The sequence below is a fragment of the Camelus ferus genome, chromosome 21, assembly GCF_009834535.1.
Source record: "Camelus ferus isolate YT-003-E chromosome 21, BCGSAC_Cfer_1.0, whole genome shotgun sequence".
Classification (NCBI taxonomy): Eukaryota; Metazoa; Chordata; class Mammalia; order Artiodactyla; family Camelidae; genus Camelus; species Camelus ferus.
Genome location: NC_045716.1, coordinates 14381745 through 14398928, shown reverse-complemented (window position 1 = coordinate 14398928; position 17184 = coordinate 14381745). Strand labels below are relative to the sequence as shown.

At 49.3% G+C, this 17184-nt stretch overlaps 1 protein-coding gene and 1 long non-coding RNA gene across 4 annotated transcripts in view; one reads left to right on the top strand and one right to left on the bottom strand.

The window, feature by feature from the left end:
* The window catches only part of FAM78B (family with sequence similarity 78 member B), a 90804-nt gene that overhangs the window by 65425 nt on the left and 8195 nt on the right, over window positions 1-17184 (bottom strand). The window lies entirely within an intron of this gene.
* LOC116658666 lies at window positions 1413-11723 on the top strand. Of its 2 annotated transcripts, XR_004313902.1 has the most exons (4): window positions 1413-2550; window positions 5476-5741; window positions 8139-8337; window positions 9369-11723. It is a non-coding gene; the product is annotated as an uncharacterized LOC116658666 (long non-coding RNA). The 2 variants fall into 2 exon arrangements; XR_004313901.1 differs by lacking the exon at window positions 1413-2550 and having other exon boundaries at window positions 3589-5741.

Here is a 17184-nt window from a genome sequence, read left to right as displayed (position 1 = left end):
TGGGATCGCCACTGGTTTCAGACTAAACCCTGATACACATACAATATGCAGCTGGCAGAGGGGGCTGCAGGGCTGGTCTTAAGCAGGCTAGCAAATGGCATGGGTTACTCTCCGTGTGGACACCATCAGCCAAGCCCGTGTTGTCCCAGAAATATCACAGTATGTTCTTTCAACTAGAGAGCTGAACAACCCCGTCACTGTTGCTGTCTCATGAAAGTCCAAGTTGGGCTGCCCCACTTTGAGTGTGAAAGTAAGAGGCTAGATTCTTCCAGAATGCAGAGCCAGGGCAGGAACCTCCCTACCACCACTGCCAGAGGCCCCTGGAAGGCAGGGTGTGATGTAGGTCATGCAGGATGTAGGGCAGGGTGGAGACAGGTTTCTCCACACCTTTTTGGAGGGCTACTTTTAATGAGCCGGAAAGAGAATTGTAGAGCACATATGTTTCTGACACCCCACAGCAGGGCCAGACTCTTCCTAGCTAGAAGATAGATAACCTTTCTCAGTGGTGACTAGGATATTCCAGAAGCAGAAATGCCACCCTCCTATCGCACCTGCCGCCCACAACCCTCCTCTAGCCTTCAAATGTGCAGATCCCACATTCATTCTTTCATCCACAGCACAATCCACCACCAACACGTGACTCCTAAGAGATGCCCCTGTGTCAGTGGGGAGAGAAGGCTGACTAGCTGGGAGAAAGCAGGAAAGAGCAGAGGCCACAACCAGATGAGCAGACCCACCCCAGTGGAGCTGCCGCCTGGGAGGATTCGGATTGGACGGTGAAAGTGGATATGTAAATTAGGCTCCAGACATTACTGGGGGCTAGAAACTGTGATTACACATCTGGGAAGCCAGGCAGCGTTACAGAGCTTTGGGTCTTCAGGAAAGGATAACCTTGGCGACTAATCAATCTAAAGCTTGACTTATCTGAGCCAGAGGAAGGGGAGAGGCACCATCGTCTCTGCTCCAGGGAGGGACTGAGGAAACTGCTGATCCTTCTGTCATAAGTCATAAGGTGTGCCTCAGTTTCCCTTATTGCAAACAGTGGGTGAAGTTGCTGATTATCAGGAAACGGTCTGCTAAGGTTTCTAAGAAAACGCTTAATGATAAAACACAACCAAGAGACTTTTTGGGGGCGGGGGCATGGTTTTTATCAGTTCTGACCACCATCCTCTTTACTCTCAACACAGTCCTGTGAGGCAGGTATCTTATTATTAATGCCTCCATTTTCCAGATGAAGAGATGATGGCTTAGAGACACTAGGCAGCTTCCTCAGAATTCACGGCCAACCAACGGCAGAGCTGTGACTGCAATCTGGCCTTTGGACACCAAAGCCCAGGCTGCCTCTGTAAGCGAAACAGCTAAATTAAAGAGGCGTTAAGTGTCTACAAAGGGGACACCTTCGTTCAGTCTGTGATGCTCCCCTGACATCGAAGGCTGGGGCAGTGAGCAAGTAGAATGTTCACAAAGGGCTCGCCCGCTGTGGTCCAACAGAGGTACATGACCCACGGGGCAACAACGTGTCAGGTGCACAGAGATGGTCTCTACCCTCAGTGGGACAGATAATCCAACGTGCAATTATGTCACAGTGAGACAAATGCTTGATGGGGCAAGTGCCCCATCGCGAGCAAACCAGGTTTGGGGACCTGGAAGTCTCTGTGGGTTTTACTCCAGTTATTGAACAAGATCCCCCTTTGCCTGAACATCTGAAGACATTAAACAACTGAAGAAAGTGAGTGGAATACTAAAAACTGTGCATTTTCCATGTAGTTTCAAAAAAATTTATTGAAGTATAGTCAGTTTACAATGTATCAGTTTCAGAATATGAAAAGGAACATAGGTATGTACATGTATGACTGAAACATTATGATGTACACCAGAAGCTGACACAACACTCCATGTAGTTTTGAAACACTTTGTTTAAGACAGAGTATCTTAAAGCTACTGCAGCTGGGCCTCTATTAGGTACCTAAATATTTGTTAAACAAATAGATGTAGGATCTTCACAAAAACTCTGCAATGGAGGCATGTTTATCCCCATTTTACAGAGGAGGAAAGTGTGTTCCTACTAGGACATGATGGGAAATATATATCCATGTGGGGTCTGGTAAAGGCGACCTTCAGATAAATGGCAGCCACTGCTGGTTGTCCTAGCTGCTTCTAGAGGCAGTCCATGACAGCACGCATTGTCTTTTGCAACCACACTGATGTAATCAAAGCTGTACAAGCCAGGGACAGACTGTACAAGCCCAGGGACAGATTGCAAGTGCCCCCAACTCTGGAGGAGGGCGACTGCTCTGGGCTGGATGGTGTGGAGAAGGGGCGGGGGCAGGCTGACAGGTGCTGGACTGGTCCCGCAAAAACATGCTGCTCTCTGCACTCCTGGCAAGACAAGCCAACTCTGAGAGGTCCTGGGTTTCCCTGCTCTAAGCACAGTTCCTCTGTGATCAGACTGGTTACCAGGGTGATGGGCACAGTGGCAGCCAGCCCTGCTTTGACCTGGGGCATGTCTGCATGGAAGAGGACAGCTGCCTTGTAGAGGTCCATACCTAGGTAAGTCACTAGGGGACATTGTGCAATGGAAAATAATTGTTCGCGAGTGGAGGGGTCAGGCTGCACTTAAACGAGGTTCTAGTGTCCCGAACAACTTGGGGCTATTGCAGCTTGGGACTCTATCCCCCGAAATTCACTTCCAACCTGGAATCTCCCAGGTGTCCGAGTCTTTTGAGTTGACCTCTAGCACCCAGGACTGGGAAGACTGTGTAACTGAGGAAGGACGTGGGGCGGCAGCAGAAGCCGTAAGTCCACGGAGAGGCTCTCGGCTAATGCTGGGCACTGAGATACAGGACACTGGCCCTCTCTCCAGGGGGCTCGGGGGGTCTAGCCAAGGACAAGAGGAAGACTATTTTTATACAAGGGCTGACCGTAAAACAAAGAAACTGGTTTTGTTTGTGATTTCAGGAATCATTATCAATACTTTGGGTTTGTGTATAGTGTTGTTTATCTCAACTGAATCGTAAGTTCCCCAAGGGTGCAGCCTTGTCTTCTAAGTCTCTGACCCCTGACTTCTAACACATGAAGGCATTCTAGGTCTTTTCCTATGGAATGGCAACTGGTTGCATAAAATTGGTTAATCTTAAATCTACTGAGTCCCACAGGCTTAGAACGATGGACTAACTGAAGGGTTAACTGAAAAGGAATTTTGCTCATATCCTGAGAGAGGCAGTGGGACATGCATAGCACAGGGCTTCTCAGGTCAAGGAGCTCAGTCCAGAGAGGACCACGGTTTGGCCAACAGTGCAAGAGGTCACAGAGCCCTGGTTTCGAGTGTAGACTCTGGAGCCAAGATCATTTGGGTTCACATCCCAGCTCTAAAGAGCTATGAGATTCTGGACAAATTACTTAATTTCTCTATGTCTCAATTTCCTCATCTGTAAGTGGCCGTAATAACAGTGCCTAGTTCATAGGCTTGTTGTGAGGATTAAATGTGTTAAGACAAATGAAATATCTAGGAACGAGTAAGTGCTAACTATTAACACATGGTAGAGGCTGGGACGGTGGAAGGGAGGGACGGCTAACCCAGACTAGGGGAGGATGCCAGGGAAGGACCTCCAGGGAGATGACACATCACGGCTGAGAACTGGATGTAATTTGGTGTGGCTCTGGCTGAGGTACCACGGAGAGACTGGCAGATGAGATGGTGAGACACCTCTGGGTCCCTAAGGGGGAAGGCTTGAGTTTACTTGCTAAGGAGTTTGGATTTTATCTTGAAGGGCTTAGGAGGGGAACCTTATGAGGCTTTTAAGTAGGAGGGGACGACCTGATCAGAGTTATACTCTGAGATGCTCACTCTGACCGCGACGCAGAGGATGGGTGGGAGAGGGGAAGAGTGTGGAGATGGGAGGCAGGGAGGCCAGTTAGGAGGCCATGGCAGTGAGGCAGGTGAGAAGCTGAGGCTTGCACTACAGGACTGGGGATGGACTGAAGAGGGCAGACAGAGCTGAGAAAGAGGAGTTAAATGAATCCTGTTACATAACAAGACTGGCAGATACTAAATCACCAACAATAATAATACGTATTGAGCCCTTAACCATGTGTCAGGCCCTGTGCTAAACAGCCGGCATAGACCATTTCATTTAGTCCTTACCTGCACCCTACGAACCTCACAGGGGTGCAGTGGGCAGAACGTGGAGGGAAGAGATGCCCTTGGGGACTAGAGGACAGTTAAGACACAACCTACTAACTTACCTTTGATGAAAATAAAAGAGATTATATCAAGGAGTAAGGAATGATAAGGCAGCCAAAACAGTTGACAGAAGGCACCAAAGAAATCCTCAACTCCAATTAGTGGGTCTAGAAACCAGGGTTCCCAAGGGATAAAGGGATTGGTGGGTCTCGACTGCTAATTATTCAGGAAATAAATACCAAAACGTAAAATTGCCTGCCAGTCTGTCAAATGTGTGCGCATGTGTGCGTGTGCGTGTGTGTGTATGTGTGTGTGAGAGAGAGAGAGGGAAAGAGAGCTGGAAAAAGGATATGTTTTCACAGATGCATGCATGCTGAGGCATTTGGATGGGAGGAAAGAGCTGTGAGTAAGGGAGGGGTCTAGAAATGGGTCTCATCCTCCTTATGAATGATCTTGGTGTGGGTGTTGCCGGAATGAAATCAACAGATGGCAATAAATTTGTAGGAAATGAAAAAGGCATTTAAATCTAGGATCACAGGAACCCTTAAACTGCTTCTGTGCAAGGGAGGCATATGAACATTAAATATTTCCTGAAGGATTAGCTCAATTCTGAAAGGTGGGAGGCAGGGACAGGGAGGAGGAGGCTGGCTGTCCTCATGATGGAGCAGGAAAAATCAGAGTGTAATGGGGCAGGCGGAGACGGAAGCAGACAGAGATCTCCCATTCATCTTAAGCTGTGCTGACTCTTGACAGACAGGGAGTGGGTGGCTGTTTATCTCTCAAACTTCAGCTATTTTCTTCAGTAACAAGGTGTAAACTAACTTTGCTCAGGGCAAAATCTTCAGCTGCAAAGGGGAAAAAGCGCGTCAAAGGTATAGCGCCCCCAGGGGAAGGAGACACCTGCCAGTAAAGCCCCCTTTCTGTTCTCCACTATGGTACCTCACCCAGAGGCTCCTCCGGGAATTCATTCATCTTTCTATATATATATTAAAAAAAGAGCAACTTTTTCTTCCAACTCCCTGCCTATGAAAGCAAAGAATCTGGGCTTTGTTTGAAATAGCCAGAGAAGATGGGGAGGGTGCTGGGGGAAACTCATCACCTGTTAGACTTTACTCTCATTATAAAGGCACACATCAGCCCCTAGTTCCCTGGATGTCAACTCTGCCTAAGAAGACAGGTGGCAGGATGCCCTCAGGTTGGGTTGAGTCCATTCTAGTCAAAGTGAAGGATGAGCCACCTAAATGGCTTGGGAAAAAAAAAAAAAATGCTGAACCTCTGTCTGACATCCACAGCCTCAGGAGGTGAAGGACCACAGACATCGCCATCCCTGCCTCAGAATCTCATCTCTTCCATCGAGGTCGTTTCTATCACGTTCATCTTTCCCAGTCAGAGGTGCTTCCTAGACATGGAACCAAGGCAAGATTATACATGTTGGATGATTTTCCACCTGCCTAACTCCCCTACCCAACCTGTATGAATGGCAAAAAAAAAAAAAAAAAAAAAAAAAAAAATCATTCCAGAGTGCATCTGGCAACCGGCCTTCCAGAGCATCCTGCAGGTTGGTACCAGATGCCATCATGGCACCAGCACTTTGCCTGTGCTCTCAAAGGAAAAGCAGGCTTCTCCATGGGCAAAGGAGGGTGTGGAAAGGCCTCAAGGAACAGGACGCTCACCTGTTCTGGACTGTGTGGAGGAGGGGGAGGGAAGAGTCAGGTGTCTTCCCCAATTCCCTTCTAGCTGCTTTATGACTTTGAGAGAGGCCACAGAGCACTATCTTAGCAAAAGTCGGCAGAATGTCCAGGCTTCGGTCTGTACATGATCAAAGACTAGCTCAAGTCAGACACATTCGCGGCACCCAGTGGGGCCCATCTGTGCAAGTCTTCCCAGTGAGAGGGGACTGACTCTCTTGCTCGGTTGGTTGCACATTAAGCGGCTGCTCAAATTCAGAACCCGGAAGGCCAGTAGGATGGTCAAGTGGACAAACAGTGCATAATGAGCCAGAAGACACCTTGTGAGTCTATGTCTGTGCCTTCTGGCCTTGGACAAGTCACCCAACCTCTGAGTCTTTGTTTCTTCATTTGCAAGAGAAACGTTACTTCCTCTGCCTTTACTCCCGTAGCTACTGTGAGGCCCAAAAGAAACGTTACGAGCAAAAGCACTTTGTAAGCTTTTATTACCAAGATGAAGGATGGTTATTATTAACATGACCTGGAAGGGCCAGATCTTCCCCGAGGACAATTCAGGGGAGTGCTCTAGGCCATCAGTTTAGAGGACTAATGTCTCAGAGTTACTGCCATCGCCGTCTTGTTGAAACGGCTTTTGACCTCAAGGGCCAGTTTCTACCTTCTCCATTCAGGGTTTTATGGCACCTGGGACTGCAAAGCACTGGGTTTATTTAGGATCCTGTCGGAGTCACTGTTTCTACCTCTGAATTAACCTTATTGATTATCGGGTCAGGGATGGCACATTAAGCTGGAACTCAAATTCAGAAGCCATCAGGCCAACAGGATGGCTAAGTGGACAAACAGAGGGGAACGAGTCTCAGGGGGCATCTCCGTCAATCTCTCAAGGAGGCAAAGAGCCTCCTGAGCACTGGCGTTCGTTTCACTTTGGCTCACGGGGGCTGGAATCATCCTGCGCTTCCCTTTTTTGGAAACGTTACTCCTTAGCCTTCCCCCGTATTCAGTGCTCAGGTTCAGTTCACGACTTTGTGGTAACAACCTACAGCTCCTCTTTGCGGGTCTCATCTCTGACCACCAAGCACACACACAGCCATCAGGGTTCCTGGATATTCTGAGCTCAGAACCTAATTCCAGGACTTTGAGTTCTGGGTCTTGGTCTCACCTGCCTGGGGTTCAGGTGAGATCACACGTAGCAGGAGAGGAGCAGAGAGAACCTCATCCTGGGAGAGGTGGTTTGGGAAAGAACAAGTGCAGTTCTGCGAGCCACCAGCGGACACGGGGAAGGGAAATCTGCTCACACCCAGGATGGGAAAGGCTGGCTGTGTGTGCGGTGAGGACAGCCAGCAAAGTCCCTGGGGACGTTGAAGGTACCAGCTGGCGTCTCTCACTGCAACACTGTGGTTTCAGAGATAAGGAGCAGATACAACGTGGGGAAATAATGCCCAGGTGGCCATCAGTGAGCCGGAGGCACGGGGAGGTCTACTCGAGGCTGCTGCCCAGTCAGGCCAGACCTTCTCTGAGAACAGAGTCCAGGGATGAGCAAGTTAGAACCCATGAGGATGCTTTAGGGAACAGGACACAATTCTTCCTGGAGAAGGCTGGATGAAATGGCAACTTACGGTGGTTATCAATAGGGGTCCTATTGATCTTTATGAGTCTACGGGGTTTCCACTGCTCTGGGTGGGCTCCCTGACCACAAAGCTTACCGTGGACCCAGCGCCATGCCAGCACGTAGGTGCTCAAGAGCACCAGCTGGCGGGTATCCAGCTGGATAAGGGGCTTCTACACAACCACGGCAAGCTTTTCTTCAGAGTATGAAAAATTCCCCAGCGTGGTTCCTGGCACATACTAGGTATTCAGCAAATGTCTGTCCACTTAGCAATTCGTTCACCCATTTTAAAAAAAAGGTAACAAAAACATACAGTGCCTGTAATGCATCAGGCACTATTCTAAGCACTTGGTAAACGTGAATGTATTTAATCTTCCTAACAGCTTTATGATACAGGAACTATTCTTGCCCCCTTTCATAGATGGGGAAGCAGAGGTCCAGAGAGGTTAGTTAAGCTGCCTGAAGTCACCCAGCTAGTAAGTGGTGGAGGCAGGATTTGAACCTATGTCCAGCAGCTGCAAGGTCCGTGGTTTTTATGAATCATTTTTTTTTAATTTCTAAATTTTTACCGAAGTATATTGTTGATTTATAATGTTGTGTTAGCTTCTGGTGTAGAGCACAGTGATTCAGTTATTTATATATATTCTTTCCCTTATAATCACAGTTTTTAATATTACGTTGCCTCCAGTCAAAGAGGAGTTACGGGCAATGAGTTTTCAGTGACCAGCGGCTCTGAACCCCATGCCCTTCTCCACTGTGGCACACTCTTCCTGCTAATCTAAGGCTTCATCTTTAATAACAAATACAACAATGAGTCTCCAGTTTTGTGGTCCACCCATGTAGAAACTCCAGATGAATGCAAGGTAAGATGGGAAGGGTCTAGAGAATTGGTAACATGAGTCAAATCTTCAGCACTGTTCTTTTAAAATCTTCAGTACTGTTCTTTAAAAAAAAAACAAAAACCCTTTTTGTTTGTTTGCTTGTTCTTTCGTTTTTGTTTTTGCTTTTTTGGCTTACAGATAAATCTTGAAATACCTTTCATATACTTGCAGTTTGGTAAAAATGTTTGCAATCGTTTTGTTATGAGAGGATGAAATTATTTGGTGTTCCCAGCATCCTCAAGCCCTGCTTGGAACCTTGAGGTTAACTTTTCTCTTTTAGGTGAAGCAACAAGGTACTAATAATGATGTACTAATAATGGTGGTCAGAAGCACAGATCTGGAGTCCTCTGAACCTCGTGTTAATTTCTGGTTCTAGCACTGGGAGTCTGGGCAGTGATCTTTCAAAAGCCACAGTCTCTTTATGTGTGAAATTGAGATAGTATAAATTTAAATGAACTTTAAATGAGATATAGTATGTGTAAAACACCTCATGTTCATCTTGGGCCTGTTAGTTGATGAATCAGTGATGGATATCTGGGTTAGGAAAGGACCTACCCTAACAGTCAAGTGGATGAGACACAGCTCAGATTTCTGATGGGCACTAGATGGACACGAGGGAGGGGACAATTCTACCACTTGGAGTCAGGAGGCCCAGCTGACAGTCATGGTTCAAACCCTTTCTGCCCAATAGAACCATCTACTGGGCTAGGACATTCCCGTAGACAGCCATTCCTCTATGCAGTGTGTGTCTCAGAGAACTGATAAGCTTTCGTAAACAATTAAATTCACTGAATTGAATTGTTATAAAAGACACAGACAGGTTTTAAAATCAACGCAATCCTTCAAGGATCTCAGCTGGTCTGCCACTTAGCTTTTTGGACAATTCCTTTTACCTCTTTTTAGTTTTGGTTTTGTATTTTGTTTTTTAAACCTATAAAAAAATAAAGGGGTCAGACTGGGGAATTTGAACACCTTTTCAGTTTCTAAAGGTCTATCACCTTCTCTTTTTCCAGTATTAGCTATCTAAAGGAAGCAATCAGTGGGCAATCAGAGGGCAAGTGTGACCGCTTCCTCACCAAGTAAGCCTACCAAATCGCTTAAGTGTACTGAGCCTCAGTTTCCCCATTGCATAGACAACAACAATATCATCTCCAAGTGTGAGCGTGAAGTTCAACAGAAGTAATGTACATGAAAGCATTTTTGTAAACGCTGAAGTGCCAGCCTAGCTTTTTGTCATAAAAGTCCAGCTTTATGGGGCCCCCACCACCTTGAGATCACCACATTCCTGAATAGCTCAAGTCAGGAACCCCCACCACCAACCCCACCCCCAGAGAGAGTCAGCCTGTTGAGTGCCTGGTGATGCCAGGCATGCACGCCTTCTTGGGGGTCCCTGGTCATGCCTTCCAAACAGCAGACAGCTTTGCCTCCCCGCCACCCTCCCTCTTCCCGTGGGTCCTTCTCAGAGCCATCTGGAAGAGATGGAGGCAAAACAAGTTCACCACCTGCCAGACGCCAAATGCCACTGCAAATAAGCCTGAGGGGTAGGGCCCAGGGAGGAAGATGGGTAAACCTGGAGCCAACTCGAGTCTCTGATGCTACAGAGAGACACCAAGGATGGCTGTGCTCAAGCAGGGCCCTGAAGCTTCTTAGGAAAGGAGCTTCTCCAGCAGAACATTCTGGTTTGTCAAAACAGACTCAGGGCCCTGGTGTGTATAGATGGGTGGCTAATGTTGTAGTCACACAAAAGAGTCGCTTACAACACCTCAGAGAAACTGGGTCCACTGATGCAGCAGTCTGCACCTATCAGCTGTGCCCCATGCACAGTGGCGCTCTTGCCAGACTCTCGTCCTTGGTGTAGACCCAAGCTCCTCACAGCGCCTTGGCTCTCCTCTTCACTCCCAATGTCAGAGTGCTACGACCCCTCAGCTCTTTTTATCAAAGGGCCTTGCCTAGCCAGGCTGCTTGCTTTTGCAAGATATTCATTCAAACCTGAAAACGCAGCCACTAAAAGCTCTGTCTTCAGCTGAGGAACAGAAGACTCTGATAAGCAAATCATAACGTGGTAGATTAAGTATTTTGAAAAATCCTTCATTATAAATTTCTTACAGAATCCACGGTTGAGCTGGCAAAATAAATCCCCAGAGGTCAGCAATGAAGAGGAGACTGAAAACCAAAGAGACAAACAAGCTCAGCCTCAAAACGTATAAAGTAACAGGGGCGAGCGAACTCTGCAGGAAGGGTCATGAACACACCAGTAGAGAGGTAAATTTCAACAGATTTCCTCAATAATTGATAGCTCGAGCAGATGAAACTTGGCAAGAGTATAGAACATTTGCATAACACAGCTAACAAGCTTGCTCTTATGGACATAAGAAATAGTGAAAACACATTCGCTTAAAATATACATAAAAGCCAATCGGATGTTCAGAAGTTGGATGGAGCGACTCAGAACAAGGATTTCTGAGCTTGTATGCAAGGTGATTTCTGCCAGGGAGAACCATCTCAGTTCTGTCCTGGGTCATGCAGATACCACAATGCTGACAAATAGAGATGACATCCAAAGAAAATGAACATCTGAGACTGGAAATGATTGCACGTGGGGTTGTAACAGCTCTGGAGTTCACTGCTACCTTGTAAATTGGCCTGTGCTCTTGAACTGTGGATTTATACTTAGCCCTTGACCTGTCCTAATGAAGACAGTCTGACCATCCCACCCACTTCTTTCTCTCTGGCTACTCTGCTTCCGTTTAACCAGGGATATTTCCAAGAAAATACTTTTTCAATGTTTTTGCTCTTTCAAGATGGCATGTCAACATTCCAAGATGCTTTTCTTTTTCATGGGAAGTCATAAACACTACAGTGTAATTCTAGATCCCAGTTCTGAGGTCCAGGCATTTCAGGAAGTACCAGATGTTGAAGGTAAATCTTGAAGAAAAAAAAAAAAAAAGCTCTTCTCATCTAAGTAGGGATTTCTTTTTCAGAATAACCACCCAAACACACCCGTGTTCTGATCTGGAAGCACCCCTACTCTTTTTGGCTCACTGGTGGTAGTTTGCCCAACTGTGGGGGCCCCTGGCCTGACTCCTCAGTCTTGACTTTGAAGACATTGATACAAACCGCAGAAACTGTGGCCCCACGTGAGTGGAGAGGAAACCATCTTAAACCCCATGTGGTCACAAACAGTCCCCAGGAGGAGCTGAGCCCGAGTGTCTCCACTTTTACGCTGGATCCAAGCCCCCGTTTGACCATTTGGCTGAAGAGAACCGGCTGCTTCACGAAAAAGTAACTGTGCGTGAGGTGGGAAGCCCCATAAAAAAGACCAGCAGGACCCCTAGGCGGGGCCACTACTCTCCTGCCAGCACCATCTGGTTCCCTGGCCCAGAGGCTCTATCTCACTTTTTGCCTCTGAAACGGCTAACTTCTAGGAAAGTGGAGCTCACTCCTGATTGGTCCATTTCCCTCACTCCTGATTGGTTATTTCTCTCCCTCCTGATTGGTCCATTTCTACAAAGCTTGTTCCTAATTAGTCAACTTTTGTTATACCTTATTTGCATACAATGTTGCAAAATGTAAACTGGCAGCCTATAAAAGCCTGTGTAAACCCACAGACGGGGTCCAGAGCTTGGACTGTTAACCCCTCTGGGACCACTGGCTTAATAAACCTGAGTTCTCCAATTCTCCAAGTGCTGCTTGGTCTCTCGCCCGGATCCAGGTTGCTGTCACAACTGAGCTGTACCACTGAGCTATAGAACTGAGCTGTCACACGCTTTTCTGCAACATGCACAGACCCTAAGGTTGACAGACAGGGTTTCCGTGAAAACTTTCTCATGTAGACAAATGCTGCTTTCTCATGCGGACACATTCCCCGCTTCCATTCAGCACTGCGGTCTGGTAGTTTCTGCGGGAGAAAGGTGCCCTGAGCACTATATCTGCACCGAGACCCCTTTCTATCAGCCTTCCTCCGGGCTCAACTGTCTAATTATGCCGCAGGTCCATCTCTGAAAGCCTTTTCAACGGTGATTAAGCAACCCCACAGGTATCCAGACGGTCTTGATTCCCTGTGCGATTTGGGTTCTGCAAAGACCACCTCTCCCGGAGACATCTGAGAGAAGCCCTGGCACTGGCCAGGGCGGGAGGATGCCTGCTCGGCCGCAGAGGGCCCACTTCAGCGTTCCCGGCTCCTGCCTACCCTTCCATCTCAGAAGCCTCTCAGCTTGGGCCATGCCGCTTGGCCACCTGACTAGGGGGCCACCTTATATTAGCGGGCTTTTCCACAGAGAAGACACTGGAAGGTGGCTGTTCTCTGGCATTGAGGGTGGGGTGAGGGCAGCTGTCACCTTTGCTTGGACCCCCCAGGACACCCAGCAGGACAAAAGGTCAAGAGTTTGCCCTGGCTTGTCAGACAGGAATTAGGCTACGGTGGCAGCCCTGGGTCCTGTCCATTCCCCATCAGTCATCCTCTTTCCTGTATCTTAGGTCTGCTCTGACATCCAGGGCTGCTAAGAAGACAGGGCAGTAAAGCACGCTTTTAACCTTCTTTCAAGGCCCCTTTTTCTGCTCCAGACTGTGCGCTGACCAGCCCTGAATACTTGTCCAGTTGATCCCCTCCTCTCTGCCCCCACCCACTCTGGGGACGTCCCCGATGCTCCAGTCCTAGCTGTGGTTCAGCTTCCTCACCAGAACTCTAGTTGAGTTGTCCCTTTAAATTACAAGTAGTTTTCTTTATAGATGATCCCTGGCTTTTGAAAGCACAATCATGAGATGAAAGTGGAAGCCCAGGGTGGGCTCAGAGGGTTTGAGGAGGACAGAGTGGCTCGTGGCCGCCCCCTCCCCCCCCCCCCGCCCGCTGCAGCTCCCTTGGCATCTGTGTCTCCCACCTCAAAAGGAGAGGGTGAGCCTGATATGGAGGACCCAGGGGGACAGGGGGCCTGGGAGCAGGTATCCGGCTGAGGCCCAGCAGCTTGAAAGAGTACCTGGCCTGACTGAGGAAAGCAGAAGGTCAGAGGGCAAGCAGGGAGACCCCGAGATGCACACAGAGATGGCACAAGCAGTGGGCAGAGTCTTCCCAAATACTAAAGAATCAGGCAGCCAGGCTGATCAGACAGGTACAGGGAGCCCTGAGAGGTACAGGACTTGCAAGAGGCGACGCCAGGTCAGTGGGAGAATGGGGAGAGGCCCAATGAGACCAGGAAACCTTAAGGTGCCTCCTCCTCCAGGGAGGGCCGCAGGTAGGTCCTTGGTGCAAGTTTTGAGAGGGATGGCCAAGGTTGGATCAGGACTGCGTATGGGGAAAGGAGATCCCCTGGCATTGCCCTAGAGTTCCAGAGTCTTCCTTATGAGAGGCAGTCTGGAGTGGTGCAAAGACTATGGATTCAGCCAGCCAGGGAGAGGTGACAGTCTGCTGAGAGGCACAAGCTCAGCCCCCTCTTCAGTCCTTCCTCTAACCCACACCTCAGACCCCAATGAGGGCAAAGCAAATTGTGTGGTAGCCCTGACCTGCTCCTCCCCACCCCCACCGCCTTCAGAGTAAACAGGCACAGCACCGGCTCCCACCCCTATGCTAAAATGTATCGAGTTTCCGGAAAATAAAAGGAAAACAAATGGAGAAAACCCAACTAAAAGCCACAACAGAAACAGAGTCTCCAGGCTGCTAGGATCTCCCTCTCAGACTCTCCCATCTGCTCTGCTCCACAGGGGCCGCCCAGCTGAGCCCTGCTGTCAGGGGAGGGCCCTGGCCCCCTCACAATCTGTCATCTCTGACACCACTTGGATCTCATTTCTTCTGGAGCTGCCAGGGGCCATGGAGCTACCCTGCCTGTTTGTGGGCAGGGGGCCAGGGGCCCGGGGCCCGGGGATGGTCTCAGCACCTGGGCTGGGGGTTGGGAGGATGTTAAGGGGTGGAGGAAGGGGTTTCTGGGTTGTGGGCACCCAGGCTGAGTCTCAATTTCCAATTTCTCCATACATCCCCCCTCCTGGGGCCGTCAAGCCCTCCCATTTCCTGCCATCTGTGATGGGCGTCTCTGGGGAGCCCCTTTCCTTTCTGGCTTGCTAATCACTGTCTATGGACTCTGGGAATAGGCCGGTCTCTCTGCTCCTGGCAACCATGTAGATATCCCCAGGGCCCATTTGAGTTCCTCTCTGTGCTGTGGACAGCCTGCTTCTTCCTGTACCCTATGCTGCTTCCTCTCTTAAGCAGGTAGCCTATCTCTGCCCACAGACTTGGCTCCTCAGTAAGCAGGGTGGAGGGTGGGGGTGTGGTGGGAAGATAGGAGGTGGTGACCCTTGATTACTGCTTTACAGACTAGGGGTGTCCCCAGCCTTGACCCATGGAGTGAGCCTCCTGGTCCCCCTCAGGCTCTGGCGTGGCCTGGTGATGAAGAACACAGGCCATGTAATCTGGATCTGAGTCCTGGTTCCAGCACTCATTAGTGTCACTGCCTCTCTGGGCTTCAGTGTCCCCATCTGTAAAGTGAGCGGCTAGGCTAGATGACTTCCCACGTGGCCCTAACATGCCCAAGTCAAGGATGACTCTGTGGACCCACTACTTGCTTTTTTCTGGCTGTTTCTCTGCTCTGTCATCTGGACTCTGCTATACTGGTAGCTGGGAGGGTAAAGAGCCCTGACCTGGGTGCTGGGATGGTCCCCTGGGTCTGACCCCAAGACCCCGATCTCATTAACATCATGTGCTGACCAGCTGAGCAGACCACCTGGGAGGCAAGGAGGCTGGCTATTTCCAATGTGATTTAAACCCTTTGTTTCCAAGGTCTCCTCAGCAAGGACAAAATCAAGCACTCAGGCAAAATCCGGAGTGCTCCCTACTGGCCCATTTATTCATTCACTGACTCTGTCATGCAATCATTTGGCCTTAATGCAGCAGTGTAACATTGCAAGGAGTCACCGGAACTCTGGTTTCTGATCCTGGCTCTGTCACTTATGAGCTGCGTAATGCTGGGCAAGTTACCTAACCTCTCTGGGCCTTGATTTCATCATCTTTAATATGAGGAAAGCATGGCACCTGTCTCACAGACAGTGCATAACAAAGCATTTCAACAAATGGTGGTCGTGGTTAAGTTGAGCAAGTTGCTTATGGGTTCATGGGGAGACAGGCAATGAGCAAAACTGCCCACTCCTTAAAGTGCACACGGACCCCAGCAAAACACAAGCTCCCTGGCTCCAAATGCAGGAGTTTGAGTTTAGTTTTTGGGGGCACAAATCTTTTATCCTTCCTAAAAAACAAGGTGAAGGTTGTTTATGGAAGTTTGAAACAGAGTCTCAAATATTTCAGTCACTTAAAATCTGTTCTTGAAGTGAGCTCTGCTGGTGGTGCCTGGGAGGAGGAAGAATGAGCTGGCTACATCCTGTTCTCTCATAGCAGGCTTGTCTTGGGGGGTAGGGTATAGCTCAGTGGTAGAGCACATGCTTAGTGTGCACAAGGTCCTGGGTTCAATCCCTAGTACCTCTATTAAAAAAAAAAAAAAAAAGACTGGGCTTGTCGGAATCCTCAATACTCTCTGCACCCCTATCCCAACATATATGGCTCCTGATCTGTTCCCTCCCCAAGTCGAGGGCAAAGCAACATCTCATTTGTCTGTTTCTGGAGGTTCCTAGTCTTGCCAAAGGCTGTCCCTGTCACCACTCATGCCCACCAGCCCTGACCTCCTTGGCCTGCCTGCCCCCTCAGGATGCTGCAGAGCTTGCTGACTGAGGATGCTGATTTATTGCTTCCCATTAGCCAGAACTTTGACAGCCTCTGAGCACCCCAGCCTGACGCAGACCACATGCCAGCCTGAAAAGGTCAGGTCCCAAGAGGGGGCCAGCCAGAGGCTTTCCGAGACAGGCCTGTCACGGTAACCCAGAGAGGTGCCAGCAGGTGGCACGCGGCCCTGCTTATTTTGTCTTAATCTGACAGCCTGCACACTTCTCTTTGCTTGTGTTGAACACACTTAGATGTCCCTATCTACCCGCTCATCTTCAGAGGCTGTAAGTGATGCCCATGTGCCGAGAGACCCCGAGGTGCTCAGTGTACACGGCTCTGAGGATGGCCTCTCTCACCCCCACCTCCTGTCCTGGGTTGGCTGACCATGCACTTGGCACAGGAAGGCACCAGGGCAGGAGTAGGGAGCCCTGATTCCACCAGTGCCTGCCAGGGTGACCCCAAGCACATTATTTACCTAATCAACTTGCTTATCTAAAGTGGGAAAAATGGTTGCCTTAAATAGGTTTCATAATTATTTGGGGGTGAACTATATGAGGTTCTCTTATGAAGAGCCAAAATTGTGAAATATATATGCTAAAACGTATCAAAAACACATCGGAAAGACTATATTAAAAATAATTTCACGCACAGACTATTTCAGGTGTGGGTCTCATCATCCACCCAGGCTGGAAAGTCAGACCTTCCTGAGCATGGACAGCGTGGCTTACGTGCTCCAGTGTCGCCCCAGCCCCGAGTCCTTGGCTCTTCATCTGGGCCTGATACTGACAGGAGGGCCAGGGGGCAGGGGCGAGCAGTCCTCACCAGGACAGGGCTGAGTTGCAGGCACTGCGCCCAAGGACTGGGAGTGGCCCAGGTCTTGGATGCTGCCCAGAGTTACAGCTTGGAGGGCGACTTCTGGGTAGGACAAGGGGTAGAAGCTACCACCTTCCTCTGAGCATGAATGGAAAACAGCCGTGGTTCCGGGTGTACAAAGCGAGACTCTCCTCTCCCCTGGCCCTGAGTGGGCCTGTGTGGGAGCGGCGACTGATGAGTAAGGGACCCCTCTCCGGAATGTGAATGCTTCTCTCTGCCTGGGGAAGCCGCGGGGCCACCGCTCCCTGTCCCTTGAGGTT